This window comes from Lutra lutra, chromosome 3 (assembly GCF_902655055.1).
Source record: "Lutra lutra chromosome 3, mLutLut1.2, whole genome shotgun sequence".
Taxonomy (NCBI): domain Eukaryota; kingdom Metazoa; phylum Chordata; class Mammalia; order Carnivora; family Mustelidae; genus Lutra; species Lutra lutra.
The window spans coordinates 33,399,861-33,424,458 of NC_062280.1; the positions used below are offsets into that span (position 1 = coordinate 33,399,861).

At 38.7% G+C, this 24,598-nt stretch overlaps 1 long non-coding RNA gene across 2 annotated transcripts in view; it reads right to left on the bottom strand.

Annotated features, from left to right (window-relative positions):
• Positions 1-5,759: 5,759 nt before the first annotated feature.
• Positions 5,760-24,598, bottom strand: part of LOC125095126 (uncharacterized) — a 51,892-nt gene continuing 33,053 nt past the window's right edge. For both annotated transcript variants that reach the window (XR_007125792.1, XR_007125793.1), the window contains 2 exons: positions 22,744-22,929; positions 5,760-5,970 (listed from right to left, as the gene is read on the bottom strand). This is a non-coding gene — a long non-coding RNA (uncharacterized LOC125095126). The remainder of the gene's footprint in view (positions 5,971-22,743; positions 22,930-24,598) is intronic.

The following is a 24,598-nucleotide window of genomic DNA, read 5'->3' on the forward strand; positions in this document are numbered from 1 at the left end:
TGGACTTAATGACTCACTTCAAAAGAATCAACTATATCAAATGGAAAAAGCCTGACAGTGGGAAAACCTGGCAGGAACCCCTATAACTACGTGGTTGGGGGTAACATCGGAAGTCCTAAATCCCGTGATATCATGGAGCCTGATACAATGTGATGAGAAGGGTATTTCAACTGTCATATTCTTCTCAAAACCCACACCACCAGGCTCATGATGAGAAAAACATAAGATACACAAATTAATGGACATTCTACAAAATGCATAGCAAGTGTTCTTGCAAGCCAGCAAGGTTTAAATTGATGGTTTGCTGTCAATTGCTTCTAATGAAATTGGAAGCAAGATAGAAACAGACGAAGGAGATATCATGATGAAACGGAGTGTACTAAACCACCACTGGATTCTGAGCCAGGAAAAGGTGTTAGCAGAAAAACTAGTGGAAGCCAAAGAAAGTCAAGACTTTCGTTAGTAGTATTAATTTCTTGGCTATAGGACATGTTACTCTTAGAAGAACTTGGGTAAATGATACACCAGAACCCAGTGTGATATATTTGCAATTTTTCTGTAAGTCTAAAATTAGTCCTTGGGACACCTGGGTGGCTCGGATGGTTAAGCCGCTGCCTTTGGCTCAGGTCATGATCCCGAGATCCTGGGATCGAGTCCCTCATTGGGCTCCTTGCTCAGCAGGGAGCCTGCTTCTCTCTCTGCCTCTGCCTGCCACTCTGCCTGCTTGTGTGCTCTCTCTCTCTCTCTCTCCTCTGACAAGTAAATAAATAAATAAATAAAATCTTTTTTGAAAAATAAATAAATAAAATAAAATAAAGTTAGTCCAAAATAAGAAATCTATTTTTAAAAATTGACAAGGGACAAGACAGACCTAACTGAACTATCCCAGAAGCTGAGCAGATAAATTCCTGTTAATATGTCCATTCTATAGATTAGAAATCAGAGGAAAATAGATTATGTAAATTGCCTAAGGTTATAAAAGGAATAAAAGTAAGAGAATCTAAATTAGAAGATAGGTTACTTGACTCAAGAGTTCTAACTTTTAATTGTTTCTTAAATTATTTAGAATTTCTTTTCTATACATCTTTTCCCTTTCTTGATCTTAAAGGTTAAATACTCAGGCTGATGGACTAGTAGTTTAAATACAGAGCTTTTCTGAAACACAACTGTTATTGCTTACCATCTATAATTTCACTTTTGGATCACAATATGTCCCAAATTTGTATTTGTATATTTCTAGATTAAGTAAAAACTATTACATCTACTATCCCAACACCTGGATCCTGTGCTGCTTTTCTCAAAAAGTATCTGTAAGGATTAAAAAACTTACCCACAAAGCAGTTTCCGTGCCTGGCACAGAGTACACAACTAGTAGGTGTTGGTCTTTTTATTGTTATTGTTATTATTTTTATTGCTAATTCTCTCATCCCTGATTCTAGTTTATTAATATTCCTTTTAGCTGTGCCTACTCTGACATTTACTCTGCCCACTGAGTTTTTTATTTTAATGACTGTTTTTTCCATAATTTATCTTTCATTCTTTCTGAAACCTATGTACAATGTATTGTTTTATACCCACGTGCATTTTATACTTATTTTCCTCTCTAAATTTTAAATATGTGTCATACTTGGTCTCAGTTCATAGCCTTCCCAGTTCCTAGAGAAGACATCTCTCTCTCTCTTTCTTTTATTTTTTGCCATCTGATAAAAAATAATAGAGTGTTTTTGCATTGTTTCTAATTTTTATTTTGCACTTACTTTAAGGGACACTTGTTTTTCTCTATAGTGTCAGGGTTATTGAAATGTACATCTGAAGATGTTTTCATCTTATTCCTACTTCTTATCCCGGTGGAATCTCTGCTCTGAGTCTAATTTTTACGTTAATCTTTTATCCTGAGATTTCTTCAACAGAGGTAATTAAAATTCAGACTCCAAATATATGAGATCATAGATTTTACATTTCAAGGGAGACTTATTTTTTCCCCACTCTGATCTATACCTCAGATAAATTTTCTGTGGCCTTCCAGAGTGAAGACATGCTTATCTTCTTCAAAGTTCTACCTTCCTTAGAACTGCACCCATCAAATTTATGCAAGAACTTCAGTTTCAATATTTGACCGATACCCACTCAAGACACTGTCTCCTCCAACTATGTTCTTCTTTCTCAACCTTGGTCTGGATATTTACGGGTTTTGTGGTTCTACATGAATTTTTTTTTTTAAAGATTTTATTTATTGGACAGAGAGAGATCACAAGTAGGCAGAGAGGCAGGCAGAGAGAGAGGAGGAAGCAGGCTCCCCACAGAACAGAGAGCCAGATGTGGGACTCGATCCCAAGACCCCGGGATCATGACCTGAGCCGAAGGCAGAGGCTTTAACCCACTGAGCCACCCAGGCGCCCCGTGGTTCTACATGAATTTAAGGATTTCTTTCTATTTTGATAGGGATTGCATTGAATCTGAAAAGTAATTAAAACAGTATAGTACTGGAATAAAGAGAGACATGTAGACAAATAGAACAGAATGGAGAGGCTGGGATAAACCCGCACGCATATAATCAATTAATCTTCAACAAGGGTGTCAAGAATATACAATGGGAAACAATAGTATTTTTAACAAATGGTGCTGGGAAAACTGGATATCCAGATACAAGAGAAAAATTGGACCCATGTCTTACACCACATACAAAAAATGAACCCAAATGTATTAAAGAGTTAAACATAAGACCTGGAATTATAGAATTTCTAGGAAAAAAAATTGGGGAAGGTCTTCTTGGCACTGGTCTTGGTAATCATCTCTTAGATATGACCCCAAAAGCACAGTCAACAAAAGCAAAAATAAATAAGTGGGACTACATCAAACTAAAAAGCTCTGTGCAGCGAAGGAAACAATTAACAGTGTGTAAAGACAATTTATGGAATGGGAGAAAATATTTGCAAACTATATATCTGATAAGTGGTTAATATGCAAAATATTTAATAAACTCCTACAACTCAATAGCAAAAAAAAAAAATTGAAACTAATAACCCAATTAAAAAATGGACAAAGCGGGGGCTCCTGGGTGGCTCAGTGGGTTAAAAATCTCTGCCTTCAGCTCAGGTCATGATCTCAGGGTCCTGGGATCGAGCACTGCATTGGGCTCTCTGCTCAGCAGGGAGGCTGCTTCCTCCCTCTCTCTCTGCTTGCCTCTCTGCCTACTTGTGATCTCTCTCTCTGTCAAATAAATAAATAAAATATTTTTTTTTAAAGAAAAAAAATGGACAAAGGGGGCACCTAGGTGGCTCATTCTCTTAAGTGTTCAACTCTTGACTTCAGCTCAGGTATTGATTTTGGGTTCATGAGTTTAAGCCCTGTGTTGGGCTCCATGCTGGATGAAGAGCCTACTTTAAAAAAAAAAAAAAAAAAAAAAAAAAAAAACGGGCAAAAGACCTGAATGCATGTTTCCCAAAGAAGGCATGTAGATGGCCAATAGTTATGAAAAATGTGCTCAACATCACTAATCATTAGAGAAATAATATTCTTTAAAATATTTTACTTATTTATTTGAGAGAGAGTGTATGCAAGAGAGAACATGAGCAGAGAGAGGGGAAAGTGGGGGAGGGACAGAGGGAGAAACAGACTCCCCACTGAGCAGGGAGCCCAATGTGGAGCTCAATCCTAAGACCCTGGGATCATGACCGGAGCAGAAAGGAGATGCTTAACCCACCCAATGCCCGGGAAATGCAGTTTAAAATTAAAGTGAGATATCACCTTACACCTGTTAGGATGGTTATTATTCTAAAAAAAGAAACAGAAAAAGAAAAAGATAAATGATAACAAATGTTGATGGAGAAATTGGAATACTTATATACTGTTTTAGGAATATGAAATGGTGCAGCTGCTATGGAATACACTGTAGAAGTTCCTCAAAAAATTAAACACGGAATTAGCAGACAATCCAGCAATCCTACTTCTAGATATATATCAAAAAGGAAACCAGAACCTAGAAGAGGTATCTGCATTCTCATGTTCATGGTAGCATCATTCCCAATAGCCAGTATATGGAAATAATCTAAGTGTCCATCAGTGGATACATGGGTAAAGAAAATGTGATATATGCATGTGATGGAATATTATTTGACCTTTAAAAATTAACATCTTCCCATTAGCAACAACATGGATGAACCTAAAGACCATTATATTAAGTGAAATAAACAGTCATGGAAGGACAAATACTATGTGATCCCGTTCATATGACAAATCCAAAATAGTAAAACTCATAGAAGCAGAGAGTAGAATGGTGGCTGCCAATGGTTGGGGGGATGGGAAATGGGGAATTATCTTCAGTGGGTATAATGTTTCAGTTCTACAACATGAGTAAGTTCTAGACACGTGATGTACAACTTAGTGCCTGTAGTTAACAGTAGTGTATTTGTACCCTTAAAAAAATTAATAACACTATTAACTCTATTAAAAAATTAATAGAGCTTTAGTTAAGTGTTCTTACCAAAAAACAAACACAGAAACATGCCTAGGTGGCTCCGTCAGTTAAGTGCCTGCCTTTGGTCCTGGGATTGAGCCCCACATCAGACTCCTTTCTTGGCAGGGAGTCTGCTTCTTCCTCTCCCTCTATCCCTCTCCCCTGCTCCCATGTGCTTTCTCTCTCTTTCAAATAAATAAATCAAGTCTTTAAAAAAAAATAGATGAGCATAAGGAAACTTCTGAAGGTAATGGATATGTTTATTATTTTGATTGTAGTGATGGTTTCATGGGTGTATGGACATGTCAAAACTCATCAGATTGTATACATTAAATATGTGCAGTGTTTTGGTATATCAATTATTTCACATGCAATAAAGCGGTTTAAAAATTGAATGGAAAAATGGAATAAAAGGTGTTAGTAGAAAAATAAAAAAGACACTGTCCTCTGCCCCTGCATAACCTATGCCATGACCAGGACCAGTCATACCTACCCTGGGGGGTTCCCATGCTGTGGTGATCAACATTCTTTACAATTCTACTGCACATACTGTTCCCTTTTCCTTCTGGCAAAGTCAGCCATTGTGATGGTTAATTCAACGTGTCAACTTAGCTAAGACACTGTACCCAGATATTTGGTCAAACACCACTTCAGCTGTCACTGCGAAGGGTTTTTTTAGGCAAGATTGACATTTTAATCAGTGGACTTTGAGTAAAGCAGATTACCCTCCATAATGTGGGCGGGCCTCATCCAATCAGTTGAAGGCTTTATGAAAGACTGACTTCCTCCAAGGAAAAAGGAATTCTACCAACAGACTGCCTTCAGATTCAAGCTGCAACTTTAACTCCTCCCTGGGTCTCTAGCCTGCCAGGCTGGCCTGCAGACTTTGTGTCTGCCTCCACAATTGCCTGAATCAATTTCTTTAAGAAATAAACACACATGCATTCACACACACACACACACACACACACACACACACGCGTGCGCACATTCTATTGGACCTGTTTCACTAGAGAACCTGGACTAATATGCTATTTTTCTTTAAGTTTCTTATTTTGATTTTATCCAAAAACTCTAGATGTTTACAGAATTTTCTATTTTGGCCTAGTGTTTTTCTTAAAGAGCCCCCCATACAATTCTTAATATTTTTATAGAGAATTTATTCACAAAACAAAGGTGCTGTGTTTTGTTTCCCTTCTCTTGTTATGAAGCTATAAAATTAAAGTTAAAATTTATAAGTGATAATAATTTGCATGGAGGAAAACCTGCCTAATGTAACACCTATCACAAAAACAAAAATATCAAAGTCAATCAACTGGCATTACATGTCACATTTTAATTATCTGAAGAGGATGTTTAGATGGAGCACTTTCAGTTTTACATGTGAAGTGACATGCTGCTTTAATTTCTAATTAATCAAAAAGCTGTCATTTCAAAACACCCATCAGCCATTCAGTCATGTTAGATTTGGATTTTTCAGGTTTGATTGTCGGTAGGCAACAGTTCAAAGATTCCTAATAAAAAGCAAAATAAGAAGAGTTTTTTTGTGGAGATCTACTAGTATTAAAATAATTATAATTGTTAGGAGATTGCTATTGGATATGCATCCATAATTTCCTTCCTCTGAATATTAATAAAAGACAAGGTTCACTGTGGATTTCAAAGCATCCCAGCTAAAATGACAACCTGAGAGCCTGGAAATCTAATTAAGTTGACTGACCCGAATGTTCCAGATATGCCATGGTTTATTTGCTTAGTCTCCATAGGCCATTAGATATATTCTTAGTGTGTGGGGACCTCTATATACATACACATATATAAAATGTCATATTTAAAGGAAGTAAAAATTATATCAATTGTTACCACAAACACATAGAAAGTGTTTCCTCCCTGATAGTCACCGTCTTAAGTATCTGACATGTGTTGTCTCATCTAAAGCTCAGTATAACTCCTCAGGGTGGCTACTTTCATTACTCTTATCTTCCAGATGAGGGAACCTGAGGATCCCAAAGCTGAAGAAATTACATAGCTGAAAACTGACAGAGAAGTGATCCAAATCTCAGGTTTCTCAGTGTAGACAGGGGAGAATAATAATAATAATAATAATAATAATAATAATGGCACCTGGGTGGCTCAGTCAGTTAAGCATCCAACTCTTAATTTTAGCTCAGGTCATGATCTCAGGATAGAGCTCCAGGTTGAAGTTTGCTTAGGACTCTCTTTCCCTCTCCCTCTGTCCCTTCTCCCTCTCTCTCCCTCTCTAAAAAAATTAAAAATAAAATAATGAAGCTCTTGCATATAAGTAATTATGTTTTATCAAACATTGTTTTGGATATTTTAACTGATTTCATCCTTACTACTCTAACCCCCATTTTACGGACATGGAACTGGTAAAAAATGCAAAAGAACTTGCCCAGGATCCCACGGTGAGTAAACAGTGAGGCTGGAATTAAAACCCAGGGATCTTGTTCCACACCAGCACAACCCTCTTACCCATCATGTGATATGACAGTGATTCTTCAGAGAAAGACAAGAGCCTTTCAGAGGTGCCGCAACATCAAAACTATTTTAATAAGAATACTAAGATATTACTTGTCCTTCCTACTCTCATTCTGTCATGAGTGTTACACTGGGAGTTTTCCAGAGGCTGTGTGGTATGTGATATTGCTGCAAATTAAATGTGGAAAAAACCCATGAGAACCTGCAGTCCTTCTATTAAAGCAGCCATTAAAGAAATACTGCAAAAATGAAAAAGAATGTCATGCTTTGGGAAGAGATAGCTACTTTTTGCTTGAAAAATAATAGGTTGTGGGGCACCTGGGTGGTTCAGTCATTGAGTGTCTGCCTTCAGCGTAGGTCATGATCCTGGGGTCCTGGGATTGAGCCCCACATTGGGCTCTCAGCTCAGCAGGAAGCCTATTTCCCTCTCTCTCTCTGCCTGCCTCTCTGCTTACTTGTGATCTCTGTCAAATAAATAAATAAAATCTTTAAAAAAATAATAATAATAGGTTGATAAATAATGGGTTTATGATTGTTCTTCCCTCTTTAAAGGAAATAGTAAATAAATACTAACTTTTTTCTGTTTCAATTTTTAACAGGGTAAATATTGATGAATATTACCCATAAATAAAAACTCTTTGGGGTCTTCAATAAGTTTTAAGAGTGGTAAAGGGAGTGTCAGAAACCCAAAAGTTGGGAAATGGCTGCTATTCTGTACACTATGCACTTCAGTAATAGTGTCTACTCTTGGGGATGGGGGGTAGTTTGTAAGGATTAAATGAGATAACCAATTTTAAGCACATAACATGGAAACTGGCACATAGAAAATGTCAGCATGTGTCAACAGTTATTGTCATTGTTATTAGAGGTGAAATAACATGCTGGAAGTCACACTGTCAGTGACAAAGTAGGGACTTCCAAAAAGCTCTAATTCTCAAAAACAATGTCATAAGCTGCATTCAGTAATGTTTTAAGAAACTTGATGACCAAATTCACTTCCAGTGAGTAATAAAAGTAGCACAGAAAAGAGAACTGTCTGTAACTAATACCAAGAAGCAAGCTAATGGGGTATAAAGAATTCTGGACAGATGACTACGATCTAGATCCAGGCCTGATTCTGCCATTACCTAAATTTTTCATCACAGGCAAATCACTTGAAATGTCTGAATTACTAAGTTTATATGTATAAAACACAAGAATATAGCTCTTATCTACTCAACAAATAAAAATACCTTAATTTATATTAAAATGCTCTGAAAAGTATAAAATGAGAAAAGAGTTTCCTACCTCACTTCCCACACCAAAATAAATCCCAAGAGAAAAAAAATGTTAATGTAAAAAATGCAACCAAAAATTACTAGAAGAATATATAGGAGAAAATGTATATCACCCTAGAGTGAGGAGAAACTTTCTCCTACATTCTGATAAGTCTTTTTTGCCAGTGCAAGCAATCCACCCGCAATGGTCTCAGCTGCTCCACCCACAAGAAATGACCTCTCCATTCCTCTGAAGGGACTAAACCTGAACTGCCTGAGGAAATAATAATGCCCTCCCCTGAGTAGTTGCCATGAAAGACAATGCTAGGTCTGCTCAGCCACCACCCTTTGCTCCCAGACCTGTAACTAGACTCAAATCCCAGCAGGTCCCTAAAATGAGGTACAGAATGTGAGGAAGTACACCATACTCCAAAAGAACTACTTAAGTTTTCTAATCTATGCAATCAGAAATCTGGGGAATATGTGTGGGGATGGATACTAAGGGTGTGGGATTATGGTGGAAGGAATGTAAAGTTGGGTCAGACCAAATGTATTGTTATGGACTTCCTAGAAGAGATTCTACATTTAATGTTACATCTCAGGGAGTTAGAAAAGGGTTCTAAGAGTAGTTATTTTTGAATGGTAAGATTGTGATCTTTTCCTAATGCTGATTTTATTTACCTCTTTTTTTTTTTGGTACAAAATGGATAACTTGCATAATCTTTTTCTCAAATAGAAGTATATGTAGAAATTACAGCACATTGGAGAAGAAACTTGCTTTTGACCAAGGCAGGTTGCACAGGCCCTGGTTTTCTCAATGACCTTTGTTCACAAAGACTTTTTTGCATAATAAGCAAGTCACTCAACCTCCCCAAGGCTCAGTTTCCCCAGTAACCACTTTATAAAGTTGTGATTAGGAAATAAAATATTTTGAGGTCTTAACATGGTACCTCCATATCATAAATGCTTAGTAGATGTTATTCTCATTATGATTATTATTTTCATCATTATCATTACAATTAAGGCAGAGTCTCCATTGTTTATATATACAGGGCATTTAAATATTCATACAGACCAATGGCCAAACCATGCTACCCGGTGGGCTCCCTTTGTCCAAAGACCTAGACATCTGCCAGTGCCCCTCCAGAAGAAGAAATAGTCACCAATCACCACATTCCCTTGTTACTGTAGGACATTTTTTATTATAACTCTGTAATACCTGTTAGTTGTGTACATCAAAGCCTAGTTAGCTTGTGGTTTAACTGTGCTACTAGGTAGTAGAAATAAATAATAATGGGAAAAGTGTTATTGCAAAGTATAAACAAAAACCCATAGCTATGTGGGCTAACCATGGAGTTAGCCACTTTTTGTAATGTCAGAAAACAATAACATTATGATATGTTATAAAAATACATAGATTATTACATAATTTAAGATGCAATATATACTTTTCTTATAATGTAAAATATACAGATATTATAATAATAAATAATGTAATATCAGAAATCAGGCATTTTTCCAAGTTCCAAGTAACTGACTTCCAAATGAAACTATGAACTGTAACACGCAGGGAACAGAATAATGTCATATTATACACATAGATGTGTATTTTGTGTTGTATACCTTGTGTTACATAAATAATGTTATTTTATATATAATCTAGAGATTATACATATAAAATAATATATACATAATCTCTAGGTTGTCAATATTTTTTTTAAAACGCAGGTACTAATAGTCATTTAATTATTTTGGTGTTGTTGACTTTTAAAGAATTAAACCATGTCTAAAGAAGTGACTTACTCTGCTTCTAAAATATTAAACCAGTGATTGAAGATTCTCCTCTGATATCTTTGAAAGAATTAGGGAACTTATGGGTGTGAACTGCATTTGATTTCACCCTTGAGGGATCCTGTATGTCTCTTCTTCCTAATGCGGGAAAGTATCAAAAAGGCAGAAAGCAGCAATTTTGCTAATAAGTTTTAGGTAAAAGAGCAAAGCTAAATTGCTGGGCAGATTATGTCTTCTATACTTGTTATAGTCACCTGGTAAGGGATATGTCTTTTAGATGAAAGTCTCATTTCCCAAAAGTTTCCTTCATTAATCCATTTGGTCTGCTGTGCACAAACTTGTATGATCTTTTTTAAATTCAAAAGAGCAGCTGGGCTGTTCATGTTAGTTTATAATGGGTCACCACTACTGGAAAAACAAAATTAGAGTGTGGGGGATATCAAAAAATAAATAAAAAGCTGTAACATTTGCTGTAATGGAGAGTTCATATACAATGAGACAGACTCTAACTAAACTAACCCTTACAGATAAATATTCCAAGACCTCAAAGGGTGATACTGTCAACTCTTTGGGAGTCATTAACTTACAGGTGGGTTCTAAGGCTGTGCATGAGGGTTAAATTGTCCTAGATGGCAGCAGATTACACTACAGATTCCCAAAGTGCACCAGGGAATCTGCATATTTTTAAAGTGTCTCAGCTCTTAACTACTGATGGAAAATAAATTTGGATACACTAACTTAGGAAGTAAAAAATGACAAGCAAATCAACTTTTGGTAAACTAATCTGCAACCACCCAATGACATTTCAGCAAGAAATCGAAGTACTAATCTTTACTTTTAAGCAATTTTGCCATAGGCTGAAATAGCCATATTTGAAAGAGGAAAGATTTAAACAGTCCATCAGGGGGGCACCTGGGTGGCTCAGTCAGTTAAGTGCCTGACTCCTGATTTTGACTCAGGTCATTATCTCAGGGTCGTGAGATCAAGCCCTGAGTTGGGCTCCATGCTGGGCATGGAGCCTGCTTGGGATTCTCTCTCCCATTCTCCTTCTCCCCCGCCCCCTAAAAAAGTAAAAAATAAAAAGACTGATTCATCAGGTATTTTTGCCTTGGGATGATCTGTTTGGCTTTTTAATCGCTCAGCTGCCCTACCTAACTGAGCAGTGGTTTTGAATTATGAAACAACACTTCCATCTCAATCTCCAGTGACCTATAAAATTGAGGGACAGAAGCAAACTAGCACCATGGACTCTATAATGGTATGACAAAGGTTAACATTATTCATTACTGAACTAATTAGGCTAATTGCCTTCTCAGAAATGTAAATTTGAATATACTATAAACAGTGGCAGTTTATTCCCATATAGCTAATGTTACAGATGGAGCTCAATCAGCAAATCCACAATGCTCTCAGATTCAATCTTCAAGTTCAGGCAATCTCTCTAGGCAAAACATTAGCAGACCTGCAGAATCTCAACCATGTCTCCTTGATAGTTTTTCAACTTTCATTGACAACATGGTCTCACGGCAATCATGCTGGGAGAGTTGAAGATTCAGGAATTCTCCAAGTGACCTTCTTTCACTACCAGAATGAGACTTACCCCAGGATCCCTAGGGCAGCCTTGAAACCTGCATTTTTACAAGCTACACATGGTTATTCTGATGTAAGCACACTGCTCAAAGTTCTATATCTAACTTTATCATCAAGTGTATTGGCTAAGATCAATGCAAAATCTCTTAAAACGCCTTGATTTGCCAATCTATACAGCCGAAAAGTGACATTTGGATCTTCCTTCCCTCTTGAAATATCGGAAGGATGACATTAGTGAAGTTATGTTTTTGGAGGGGGTGGGTGAACAGAGGGAGAGAAAGAGAAAATCTTAACCAGGCTCCATGTCCAGAGTGGAGACAAATCTGGGGTTCGATCTCACAAGGCTGAGATCATGACCTGAGGGAAAAATCAAGAATCAGATGTTTAACTGATTGAGCTACCCAGGTGCCCCAGTGAAGTTACATTTAAAAATTAAAACCTGAGGGTTATGTTTAAAAGAATAGCTTAATAGTAGTTAAAAGTAATGGGTTTAGCATTAGAAAAATTTGGATCGCAAACCAGTCTACAACTTATTTGCTGAACTGTGTCTCAATTTCATATCTGCAAAAAGGAAATAATAACATCAACCTTTCAGTTGTATGAGATTTAAAAAGACATATGCAAAGTACTAGTCTCATGACTGCCACATTAAAGATACTCAATTAAAAAAAAAGATATTACTCTGGAGGACAAAGCTAAAAATTTGCTGGATTTTTGCCAAGAGTGAGAAATAAAACTACATTGTTATAGCCATATGACATATGTCATATGTCATTTCCTAATATTTTGGGAATGTTTGTTACTGCTATATAACCTAGCTCTCCTGATTGATACATAGGTCAATTGATGGAGGAAGTTTTGCTTTTAAATAAGGGAATTATTGGGGCGCCTGGGTGGCTCAGTGGGCTAAGCCACTGCCTTCGGCTCAGGTCATGATCTCAGGGTCCTGGGATCGAGTCCCGCATCGGGCTCTCTGCTCAGCAGGGAGCCTGCTTCCCTCTCTCTCTCTGCCTGCCTTTCTGTCTACTTGTGATCTCTCTCTGTCAAATAAATAAATAAAATCTTTAAAAATAAATAAATAAATAAGGGAATTATTAGATACAGCTTTCTCTCTGAACTTTTGTTATTATGCACATCAAAGTCTTTAAGCAATGGACCATCTGCAAGGATGCCAAGCACAGAACTTCTACTTATACATATCACTTGCAGAAACAAACATGAAGAGCCCCTGGCAGAAATCTGCTTCTTTTTTTTTTTTTTAATAAAGATTATTTATTTATTTATTTGACCAGAGAGAGAGAGAGAGATCACAAATAGGCAGAGAGGCAGGCAGAGAGGCAGGGAGGAAGCAGGCTCCCCACTGAGCAGAGAGCCTGATGTGGGGCTCGATCCCTGGACTCTGAGATCATGACCTGAACCGAAGGCAGTGGCTTAACCCACTGAGCCACCCAGGTGCCCCAGAAATCCACTTCTTGCCAGATGTTAAATTTCATGTTTAAGTAGATGCCCAGTTGTTTTTATTTTCCAGGCGTAGTTGTTACTAGCATTTGCCAGGATGAGATCTTGCAACATCGTAAGAGAAAGCCTCTCTCAGCAACTCAAGGGCATGAGGTTTGCAGCAATGGGTAGTCTCCTGACTGCACACATACAAGAGTTTCCCCCTTCCCTGGGATTATGTCTTTCTAGAGAGCAGTTTGTTCAGCTCAGATCCATCAGTGCTATGGCTGTGTGAGACACCAGCCGCCCATTCCCCGCTTGTTGACTACACTGGCAGCTCTCAAGCCCTCCTCACAGAGGCCCAGAGGACCCCTTGAGTCTTGTCATGTCTGTCACAGATGAGGAGTTTGCACAGAAAGACGCTGATGTAACATGTGTCAGGAGAGAGAAGTAATGATAAGAAACCAGTAGGAGTGAAGCACAAAGCCTGTTATTCTTATGGATAAACACCACGTAGGAAGCAGAGCGGAGGGTGGAAGGAGCACAGAATTTGGAGTCAAAATGCAGGGATTTGAATCCCAGCTCCTACATTCCTGCCAGAAATAACAATACCTGACATTTTGGAGACTCTTTACACACGTTATGTGCACCTTCCCATTTCATCTTCACAACATACACATGAGACAGCTGCCACTGGATTATTATGACCGTGGCTTTGTGGCTTGCAGGACAGAGGGAAATGTGGTGTCCAACAATAGTGTTCCTTTCAGTCCATCAAACCGTTCCTATCCTTTTAAACTCATATGATGGCCAATTCTTCCGTCATCTATGCAATGTACACCTACACTCTGCCAACTATATTCAGGAAGCTAGGAGTCTGAAAGGTCTGTGTGATTAATTTCTGGTACAATCAAGGGATGGCAGGGCGGTTCAGAAAGCCCTCCTGCAGAGCAGCACAGTGACATTTGCTAAAGGTGACATGTAAGACAACAGCATGTGCGTCTTCAATGGAATTGGGCACAAGTGGACAGAAAGAAGGCTTCCTCATTTACAGGCTGAGGTGAGTTTTTCAGTTCCCTTACACTGGGTTACATTTTCCTCAGGTATTTTCCTCCAAAACTAAATATAATTTCCTCCAAAACTAAAAATAATTTCGAAAGCTCTAAACATCTCATCCTCCCTCTTAGAAACCTTCAGCAGCCCCTTCATACTCAAAGGAAAAGGCCCATAGCCCTTAACAAGGTTCACAATCTTTCCCCAACATGCCTTTCTAGACACTCTTCACCTTTCCCCCACACTGACTCTATGTCACAACCCCCTCACACCTCTGTTACCAGATCACGCTTTTAGCTCTGTGTCATTGTTCATGTCATGCCTTCTTCAGATACACCTTTTCCTAACTGCCATCTGTCAAAACAATACCCAAGTGTATGAGTTGGCTAGGGCTGCTGTAATAGAGTGTCACAACAGGGTGGCTTAAGCAAAAGAAATGTATCGTCTCACGGCTCTGTAGGTTGGAAGTCCAAGAACCAAGGTGTCGGCAGGGTCAGTTCCTTCTGAAGACTGTCACAGAAAATCAGTTCAAGGGTTCTCCCCTAGTTTCTGCTGGTTTGCCACCCATCTCAGATGTCCCTAACCTTGTTAGATGCATCCCACCCAAGCCCTGCCTTCATGCTCCCATGGCAGTCTCCCTATGTATGCGTATTTCCAAATTTCCCCTTTTTAAAAGGACACCAGTCCTATTAGATTAAGGACCTACCTTATTCCATTGTGACCTCAACTTAACTAATTACACCTGTAACCACCCTATTTCCAAATAAGTTCACATTCTGAGCTACTGAGGCTTAGGACTTCAATATATGAATCTCAGGGAATTCAGCCTGTAACATCATGTTTCCATTCTTGCATCCAAAACTACCACTTCGGGGCGCCTGGGTGGCTCAGTCGGTTAAGTGTCTGCCTTCAGCTCAGTCATGATCCCAGAGTCCTGGGATCATCCCCACATTGGGCATCCCACTTGGCAGGGAGTCTGCTTCTCCCTCTCCCTCTGCCCCTCCTCTCACTCATGCTCTCTTCCTCTCAAGTAAATAAATAAAATATTTTTAAAAAAACAACAATTTCATTTAAAATCATCTCTAAATTCCGAGGTGGAATGTAAATTTCTCTCCTCTCAATTTACAAAGGTGATTTACAGGGCGCCTGGGTGGCTCAGTGGGTTAAAGACTCTGCCTTCAGTTCAGGTTATGATCCCAGGGTCCTGGGATCAAGCTCCACATCAGGCTCTCTGCTTGGCAGGGAGCTTGCTCCCCACCTCCCCCGCCTGCCTCTTTGCCTACTTGTGATCTCTCTTTCTGTCAAATAAACAAATACAGTCTTTAAAAAAAAAAAAAAAAAGACAACCAAAGGTGATTTACATTGAATGACTTCTGAATGTCTCATCATATATCTCCTGATACTTCTGTTTCCTGGTTTATTCATCATGTATGCTTTCTCCTGTAGGTAGGATTTATTTCTTGTTTATCTCTCCATTCTTTTCTTGAACATTTCTTTGACCCAGCTGATGCTTTATCCGTGTTTGCAGAATAGAATTTAGTTTTATTTCCTCCTTTGGTTTCTTCTCGTGTACTTACTTTTTCATTGTTTTCCTACAGGGAAGCTGCAACTGGCAACACCAGGGTATTCATTCCCTGGCCACAGAGCTGGTCTGGGAACATGCATGAACTACCACATTCCTCAATACTTTGGCTGACATTTTGGAAGCATCAGTGTGTCACACAGATAGCATTTCTCACAAATAACACCCTTTCTAGAATACCAGGTTGGTATTTTACATAGGTAGTTGTATACATATATATCTTTCTTTTTATTCTTGCTCCACTAGCCAAATGCTACTAGATTTACTGTTAAGAATTTGAAATTGTCCTATTTCATCTGCTAAACCTGCTGCTGAAGACCAGAGTCCTCAGATCCCAAGGACCCAGTCCTGCAGCTTTAATTAGTCTACACTAGGTGTCATTGTGGACAACAAGGAAGTTTATCCGTGGATAAAGATTGAAGAGGATACCAGAGACGGCCATTTCTAACAGGATTTCTTTTCCCTGAACAAAATGAACATTTAATCACAGATTTATGTAAATGTTAATAAATTTGTGGTTAGGGACAAATCAACCACACGTTATAATAACCTGAAAAACAGTATTTTTTTTTTATTTTTTATAAACATATAATATATTTTTATCCCCAGGGGTACAGGTCTGTGAACCGCCAGGTTCACAGACTTCACAGCACTCACCACAGCACACACCCTCCCCAATGTCCACAAACCCCCCCATCTCCCAACCCCCCTCCCCCCAGCAACCCCCAGTTTGTTTTGTGAGATTGAGTCACTTACCGTTTGTCTCCCTCCCAATCCATCTTGCTTCATTTATTCTTCTCCTACCCCCTTAACCCCCCGTGTTGCATCTCCACTTCCTCATATCAGGGAGATCATATGATAGTTGTCTTTCTCTGACTGACTTATTTCGCTAAGCATGATACCTTCTAGTTCCATCCACATCGTCGCAAATGGCAAGATTTCATTTCTTTTGATGGCTGCATAGAATTCCATTGTGTATATATACCACATCTTCTTTATCCATTCGTCTGTTGATGGACATCTAGGTTCTTTCCATAGTTTGGCTATTGTAGACATTGCTGTTATAAATATTCGGGTGCACGTGTCCCTTCGGATCACTACGTTTGTATCTTTAGGGTAAATACCCAGTAGTGCAATTGCTGGGTCATAGGGTAGTTCTATTTTCAACATTTTGAGGAACCTCCATGCTGTTTTCCAGAGTGGTTGCACCAGCTTGCATTCCCACCAACAGTGTAGGAGGATTCCCCTTTCTCCGCATCCTTGCCAGCATCTGTCATTTCCTGACTTGTTAATTTTAGCCATTCTGACTGGTGTGAGGTGATATCTCATTGTGGTTTTGATTTGTATTTCCCTGATGCCGAGTGATATGGAGCACTTTTTCATGTGTCTGTTGGCCATCTGGATGTCTTCTTTGCAGAAATGTCTGTTCATGTCTTCTGTCCATTTCTTGATTGGATTATTTGTTCTTTGGGTGCTGAGTTTGATAAGTTCTTTATAGATTTTGGACACTAGCCCTTAATCTGATATGTTGTTTGCAAATATCTTCTCCCATTCTGTCAGTTGTCTTTTGATTTTGTTAACTGTTTCCTTTGCTGTGCAAAAGCTTTTAATCTTGATGAAATCCCAATAGTTCATTTTTGCCCTTGCTTCCCTTGCCTTTGGTGATGTTCCTAGGAAGATGTTGCTGTGGCTGAGGTCAAAGAGGTTGCTGCCTGTGTTCTCCTCAAGGATTTTGATGGATTCCTTTCTCACACTGAGGTCCTTCATCCATTTTGAGTCTATTTTCGTGTGTCGTGTAAGGAAATGGTCCAGTTTCATTTTTTTGCATGTGGCTGTCCAATTTTCCCAACACCATTTATTGAAGAGGCTGTCTATTTTCCATTGGACATTCTTTCCTGCTTTGTCGAAGATGAGTTGACCATAGAGTTGAGGGTCTATTTCTGGGCTCTCTATTCTGTTCCATTGATCTATGTGTCTGTTTTTGTGCCAGTACCATGCTGTCTTGATGATGACAGCTTTGTAATAGAGCTTGAAGTCCGGAATTGTGATGTCACCAACTTTGGCTTTCTTTTTCAATATTCCTTTGGCTATTTGAGGTCTTTTCTGGTTCCATATAAATTTTAGGATTATTTGTTCCATTTCTTTGAAAAAAATGGATGGCATTTTGATAGGAATTGCATTAAATGTGTAGATTGCTTTAGGTAGCATAGACATTTTCACAATATTTACTCTTCCAATCCAGGAGCATGGAACATTTTTCCATTTCTTTGTGTCTTCCTCAATTTCTTTCATGAGTACTTTATAGTTCTGAAAAATAGTATTTAAATGCCTGCATCTAAAACCAGTATTTAAAATCAGTACTTAAAGACAAAAAGACTGAGCTGTTTGAAATGCCTCACATTTGCTATTATTTCTTGCATTTCTGTTGCTCTTTACCTTATCTAAGATTGCCAGCCTGCTTTATTCTCTGGTCTCCATCTATCCCTCTCAAAGATTTCCAAGAGCCAGAGTGGAGAGGTTGCTACATCTTTCTGCCACCCTGCTGTCCCTGGCTTCCCTATTTGTGCAAGAAGCTTGTTGGTCCATAGAACCTTTAAGTAAGACATTCTCGTACCTGACTGCATATTAGAATCACCCTGGGAGATTTTGAATGATGCTAATTTCTCAACCCCAGATTTTCTGATTTAATTCATTGGGAAAAGGGCCCATGCACAAGAGTTGCTTTGATATTTTTAAAAAGATTCCAAAAAGCCTAACATTTAGCCAGTTAGTTTCAGGACCACTGAACCAAGTTTAGCCTTTGTCTCAAAACCAGTTTCTCAACGTGTGATCCAAAGACTTCCCACAACAGCTAAAAATATTAATAAAAAGGGAAATATCCAGGTCTTATCCCAAACCTACTGAATCAGAATATGGGGACCAAGGTCCAGACATCTGCTTCAAACAGGTCTTAAATGATTCTGAGAACTTGGGAATTACTACTCTAAGTCAGTAGTTTCCCAATTTCTTTTGCAGGGGATCATTTTTTGGGTTACTTTTCGTCATCAAGGGTAAGCCCTGTGAAGCTGTGATATGCCATGACACATTCTGTTGGTTGGCTTACTCAGCAGCGAATTCGAGCCTTTTTCTCCCTTTTTTGTGTTTCACTGTAGATGCGAGAAAAGCTAAATACCCACTTCTGTCAGCTCCCACACAGCTACTGGCAACAAGGCACTATTGTTATAGTATTATATAGTATATATAGTATTGCCACTAATTTGGCAAATACGTTACAAGACACGTTCACTAGTGGGACTGGGAAACTGGGTTCTTTATAAAAGGGACTTGTGCAAGCTGTAGGCTCCTGGCTTCAGCCCTTCCCTATCCTTTCTGCTTGGAAACTGGATGTGATCCTGTTTTATGACTGTGGAGGGGCAAGTGTAAAGACAAAAGATGAGCACACTAGGGCTGACAAAGTAGAACAACAGAGTCCAGATCAATGCTATCATCCACCACAGCTTTCAACATTCCTAACTGATAAATCACCCACCTTCCTAATCCATTCCAGAGAAAAACACAATTAAAGAAATATGACCTACTTAGAAATCCCCATTTGTCTACCTTCCCAAACATTTGATATCATCCAAGAATTTGTCTACAAAACAATATATAAAGTCTTATACCCCAGTCCCCACCTCCACTTGAATTCATCCTGTCTAATCCTGAATGTCTTTCACTCTACTGTCCTCCACCCAAAAGAAGAATATGCCACTGGCTCACCCTGTCCCACCATCTAGGTGCCTTGAGTCCTTCTCTCCTCCCATGATGTCCTTCGCTCTCTCTTCCCAACATGCTCCTCCTCTCTCTCCAAGGAGGACACATGCTCGTGAGTTGTTTCTGTTCTCTCTTCATACTGAGAGGAGCAAGGAAAAGCTAAGCAGGGACCAAGGAATGGGAAAGCATGGATCGCTTCATACTGATGATCTTTAGCCCCTCACACAAGGAAACCCAAATGTAAAAACACATAGACTTACTTGTTCTAGGACTGAAGGCAAAGGGGAGAGGGTAGTAAGCCTTTGCCCACATCCATCCATAAAACTCCAGGGACCCATTTTCAACCCAGGCTGCCCTTCTGGATCATCATTGGAGCTTTCCAAATTACAGAAGCCCGACTATTACCACCTGAAATTCAGATTCCATAGATCTGGGGGGACTCAGACATCTGTGTTTAAAACTTTTGGGTGTCTGGGACGCCTGGGTGGCTCAGTTGGTTAAGCAGCTGCCTTCAGCTCAGGTCATGATCCCAGCGTCCTGGGATCTAGTCCTGCATCGGGCTCCTTGCTCTGCAGGGAGCCTGCTTCTCCCTCTGCCTCTGCCTGCCATTCGGTCTGCCTGTGCTCGCTCTCTTTCCCTCTCTCTCTCTGACAAATAAATAAAATCTTAAAAAAAAAAAAAAAACTTTTGGGTGTCTGACAAGATACAAGGCTGATAACCCCAGATCATAGAGAACAAGCTTGAAGAACAGCCCTTATTATGAACAGAACTCTCAATGGAACCAGGAAGTCTTGTTTCTTCTTCTTGGCTGTGTTACATTTCAAGTGATTCAAACAATGACTAAGGCAGTTTCCCAGCCCTCTGGTCACTGAGATTTTATTTTACCTAATTGGAAAGCACTTGCAACTTCACAAAGATGTGGGTTCCTTCTTAGATTCCTCCAGAATCTGTCTGACATAAATGATTTAGCACAAGGCAAGAGTAGCCTACTCATCTACTGTTTCTATACTAAGTCATGTTATTTTGTCCACAAATTGTTTATCCCCCACTTCTAATAGGCAACCTTATTCAATGAACAAGGAACAAATACTTCTCCAAGTATTGGAAATTGAAACTTTTTAATACATTCACACATTTTCAGAACTGACAGAAACATAGCCACCATAATTATGCATAGTAGTTGAGGCTGTGTTCAGCCTCATTTTTTACTTAGCATTCTATGCTTATCTGTTCAGAAAGAGAGATAACACATGAAATATCTTAGTCTATTTCTTATTATAAAATTTTAATTATAGTGATGAAAATCCTTTCCCTTTTGGAAATGGTCTTGGCATCTCCAAATGCAAGATGAAATGGTCTGTGAATATCTACATGAGGGAATAGCAACGTGTCAAATGATATGTATCTTGTTAAAGGCTCTGATAGGAATCAGTGGAATTCACAGTCATTATATCATGGTCCATCCCCAATATGTCACTATTTGATAAAATTTTCCAACATTTCCTTTCCTTAGGCTCTCCGTTTCTAAAATAAGGATGAACATCCAACATGGCTTCCAATCTCACCAGCACTTTGAGACACTGAATACTTTCGGGAGTGTAGCATGATTTTAGAAATGACTAAAGGAAAAGTATAATTTCCTCAGCTAAAAGATATTTGTCTTTAGCACTAGTTATTAGTTCATCTATTCAAGTGAAATGATTCTCCATAGAAACTGATCTTCCTTCATTAAACACGCTGAACCCAAATGAAATCGAGGCCTCGTAATTATCAGGGGGAAAGATAAATTGAACTGATACTGTTTCATAAGGCTGTCCTTTTCATTTATTTCCTGTGAATCATATGAACTTCAAGGATATCTCACACCCGTGCTTTTCATCAAGGAACAGGTAATGCATTTAGCACTTTTTTATGACTCAGTCTAGGGAACACTATGAACTTGGCCCCTGGGGTTTTGAAATAAACAAACTACTTTCTCATCAATATTGAGATAACTCCAAGAGAGGCTGAGAGCTCAGTTTCACTCAGAAAAGAAAAAAAGTAATGTGTTTCACAGAGTCAAAAAAAAAAAAAAAAGCCATTCTATCTATCTACCATCTATCTATCTATCTATCTATCTATCTATCTAATCTACAAGATGATAGAGGTTTTCTGCCAAGGTGTATGGCACAACACTCATCTGAGCCTGCAGGTCAGAAGGGTAATTCCCTTTGACACAGCAGCTCCCAAGGTCAACTCTGAGAGGGAGGCCAAGGATTGTTCTGCCACCTGTGCCTACAGTACAGATTCTCACTGTTCTCCTGATGCAGGCAGTAGATTACCTATTATTTTATGTACCTACATCATCATGAAGGCACACTAAGAGTCTAACTTCAAGGTGAGCAATACTTGGGATCATGTGGGGTTGAAGGGCAGGGGATCTGTGTCCTTGGTGGAACAACATATGTGTGCCCCCCCATCCCCATAACCACCTTGTATGACACAGTCTTGCTTTTTCTACCATGCTCTCAGTATCGCTGAACCTGTTGAGTTTATATGTTACTCTTTTTTTAAAACAGCGGTTTGGAAGGCTAATTAATATACAGGAAACTGTACATGTTGAACGTATACAGTTTGTTGATTTTGGACATATTCATACACCTGTGACACCATCACTATAATCAGGGTAATAGATATATCCATTGCCTTCAAAAGTTTCCACCTGCCCCTGGGTTTTTTTTCCCCCCTTTGGGGTGTGTGTGTGTGTGTGTGTGTGTGTGTGTGTGTGTGTGTTAAGAGCACTTAACATGAAATCTACCCTTCTAACAGAGTTTTTAAGTGTATAATACAGTGCTGCTTATTTTGGGCATATACTCTTTATTAAAATGTTGCTGGAACAAAAAACCACATTTGTAGAATGTGCTCAAGGAGAAAGACTGCTTCTCCTGATCTTCCCCTGGAAATGCTTCTATCATTCACAGAATTTTTTTTAAGATTTTTATTTATTTATTTAATAGACAGAGATCACAAGCAGGCAGAGAGGAAGGCAGAGAGAGAAAGGGGGAAGCAGGTTCCCCGCTGAGCAGAGAGCCCGATGCGGGGCTCAATCCCAGGACTCTGAGATCATGACCTGAGCCAAAGGCAGAGAGGCTTTAACCCACTGAGCCGCACAGGTGCCCCTCATTCTCAGATTTTATATGATAACTAAATAATGTTATGACTATCCTGAGGAAGGAGAAACTATAGGATATATTCTTCAAAATGTCTTTGTATAAACTCTTTGAATAAGCCAAGATCTAAGGGGTATGGACCCAAAGTCATTTCCTTTCCCAGAGATTATTTCTTACCTCCAAATTACATTCATCCTAATTAAGAAGACAGGTTTTTTTTGTTCATTAGAAACAAGCACATATTACAAAATATGTCCAAATCTGTTCATAGCATCTTTTGAGGTCCCCCAATTCCATAAGAACTAGCTCGCATTTTTTCTACTTTTTTCCCAGCTATTCAAAAATTCTCAAAGCTTTCCTTCTCTCCAATAGAGGAAATGGAGATTGGTCAGAGTAATAAAGTCTGCGCACATATGTCAAACTAATGCCCTTATTATCCTGATTACAGTACAAGAACAAATTCAAGTAGTCTCCCTCTCTGACTTCTGCCTTGGTGTTTGAATCTGGTCATCACATGCTCTCGGGAATTGTTCCATCTCTGGTGGAGGTACATTAGGTTGAAACAGAGGAGGAAATTATTGCTTTGGTTCAAAAAATAAGTCTAAGTAGTGGGTCCAATAATTGTCAGGTAGCTAAAAGAAAGTAACCATTGAAAGGAAGGGGATTTTTCAAAGGGGCTCCTGCACCCCAGTGTTTATAGGAGCAATGTGCACAATACCCAAACTATGGAAAGAGCCCAGACATCCATCAACAGATGAATGGATAAAGGAAAAAATAAATAAATAAATATATATATATATATATATATATATATATATATATATATATATATATATATATAATAGAATACTACACAGCCATTGGGAAAAAAAAAATGGATGTCTTGCCATTTGCAACAACATGGATGGATTTAGAAGGTATTATGCTAAGCAAAATAAGTCAATCAGAGAAAGTCAATTACATGATTTCATTCATATGTGGAATTTAAGAAATGAAACAGAGAATCATAGGGAAGGGAGGGAAAAAAAACAAGATTAAATCAGAGAGGGAGACAAACCATAAGGGACTTTTTTTTATTTAATTTTTTTTCATTGTTCCAAGATTCATTGTTTATGCACCACACCCAGTGCTCCATGCAATACGTGCCCTCCTTAATACCCACCACCAACCTCACCCATCCTCCCACCCCCTTCCCCTCCAAAACCCTCAGTTTGTTTCTCAGAGTCCACAGTGTCTCAAAACCATAAGAAACTCTCAATCATAGGAAACAACTAAGGGCTGCTGGAGGGGAGGTTGGGGAAGAATGGGGTAACTGGGTGATGGACATTAAGAAGGGCATATGATGTAATGAGCCCTGGGTATTATACTAGACTGATGAATCACTGAACTCTGCCTCTGAAACTAATAATACACTATATGTTAATTAATTAAATTTAAATAAATAAATAAGAAAGGGAAGGGATTTTTGACTCTGTTTTCAAACTTGATCTCAGGCATGAAAAAATTTCAAATCAGTTTCAACCAACAAACTTAGTTTACACGGACTGTGTTAGAGGCAGAAGGGGTGATATAAAGGCTAGAGAAAGTTTAAAGGAGAAAAAGTTTACAAGAAAGGAAAAAGAAAGACCATGAACCATCTTGTCAATGTTCAATGGTATCTCATGTGGTTGCCCATCAAAGTCACTTAATACATATTTGGAAAAAAAAAAAAAGAATGTACTTAGATACCTCCCCACCTCGTTAAGAAGAACATAAGGTACTTTGGAGTTCATCTTAAGACCTTTTGCGTAGATATGATGAGCAAAGATGAGTTATGACTCAGTGCCTAACTAGAGGAAATGAGTCATAAGATGGTGTATTTAGCTGTTTGAGTTTCAGCATCACATTCAGCCCATCTGACACACAGTTTGTTTGAAAGTTGAGAAGTAAACTTCCTGAATACTATTTTTCTGTTAGTACATTCATTTTCCAACATAAAATATATTTCTTGATCTCATAACTTTGGATTGAACCTTATAATGAAGTTCATTCT